This window comes from Parasteatoda tepidariorum, chromosome 9 (assembly GCF_043381705.1).
Source record: "Parasteatoda tepidariorum isolate YZ-2023 chromosome 9, CAS_Ptep_4.0, whole genome shotgun sequence".
Taxonomy (NCBI): Eukaryota; Metazoa; Arthropoda; class Arachnida; order Araneae; family Theridiidae; genus Parasteatoda; species Parasteatoda tepidariorum.
The window spans coordinates 16,034,046-16,035,919 of record NC_092212.1 but is presented as its reverse complement, the minus strand read 5'-3'; positions in this window follow the sequence as shown (position 1 = coordinate 16,035,919).

Here is a 1,874-nt window from a genome sequence, read left to right as displayed (position 1 = left end):
CTCAAAAGACACCAATGAAAATCCGAAAGTTCTACGACCTCCTAAAAGCACAAATTGTTTCTCCACGACATCACATCATAGCATCACTCGAATACCTCCATGACTTTCTAATCGTAGCAACGAAGCTTCAAGATTGTTGCATTTCATATGATACTCATAATTTTTGATATTTAGTGGTGAAAAAATTACTTAAAAGGAAAAATACTAAACTGAAAGTAACTTGAATTTCTTGTCCACTGGAAAATACTATTCTACAAAGCGGAGCAAGTTGGCATCTCTGGCGATGCCGTAGATAACTCGCCTCACGCGTTTTAAAAATTTCTTAAATTATTTGTAGTACATAAATAACAGTTTTTACGTACTTTAAAATAATAAATGATAATTATTAATAGTAAAGTATAAATGATTATAATCAATTATAAATATAAAGACAAATATTAAATTGAAAGGACTAAATAAGTACAACTAATGTAAAACTTTATGAAACATTTAAATACAGTAATTACCTATATACTTTGAACAAAGTGTTCATCAGACTCAAAACTAGATAAGCTTTTTGTATCACAATCACAATCATCAATATCTAACTCTTGCTTTTCAGCCAGTTTACTTTACAAACACCCTAAAAACGCGCCAAAATACGCATAAAAAGAACAAGTTAAAAAAATAAATACCCCCTTCATTATGAAAAGAAATTCATGGAAGCCGTACTGCCATCTGTAGGCAATAAAACTAACTACGTTTCGCGAGTAGAATTAGTTTTTAACATAGTCAATGCGGAATAATAATGGCGAACGAGCTCAGCTCGTCAGCGCGCATTGGGGAAAAATTTCACTACGCGAGTAGTGCTCGTTACTAACCATTACGGTCGAAATCTTGCTCGAACTCGTTTGCGTGCATTGTGAAGCACGATTCGATTGCGAGCCGAACTCGCTCATAACCGTCAAAGGGTTAATAACACAAAAGCAAAGATACCTATCAAAAATATCTATAGCAGGCTACTGTATGCAATTTAATTACCTCTCAGAAACTGTTGATTGCAGAATTGTATTGGCATAACTTTGTCTCAGAATTTAATTGATGAGCTAAAATACCCCACGCTTTACTTCTCAAACTGTGATTGGGTGGCGGCCTGCCATTTTACCTGTATCGAAAGAAAGTGTAAAATGCCGTGTAAAATGTTCTACTCGGGCTGCATGCCGCCCTCTGGCCACGAGTTTGACACCCCTGCACTACACGTTTTTTTTAAATAAGTAGTGTGAGCAGACTATTTAAAAAGTGAAAAATTTGTGCACACAAAACTAGATACCATTTTAAAAGTAAATCAGAGAAATTTATATTAAATTGAATATATTTGAGAACTGAATCTGTGATGGTTAACAAGTAATTCAGGCAAACTAATCATATTCATGAATTAAAAAAACATTTATACATATATTTGCTACCACTTTCTTATTTTTATTAGATTTTCGATTAAATACCGCTTTCGTAAATTCGTATATATTCATAGTATCCATAAGAATTTGTGTGGGGTTTTCTAAGTGTGAGTGAATGAAATTTGAATATGTTTAATTGCTATATACCCATACCTGCCAACTTTTAATCCCTTCCATTATCATTTTACCCCAGTGGTATTAAAATGGAAATAAAACTTTAATTTTAAGCAAACAAATACGTTGTATATGAGCAAACTTAAGTTGACAACCAGGGTAGTAACGCATATCAATATATGTGCTTAATTTTTGTAAGAATAGTGGTGATCAAAATCATTTAAAAATTAAGATTATAAAAGAAAAAAATAGTATATAATTACTACCACTTTAAATATGAAAATAAAATCTTCCGGAAAATCCGGAAGAGTTGGCAGGTATGCA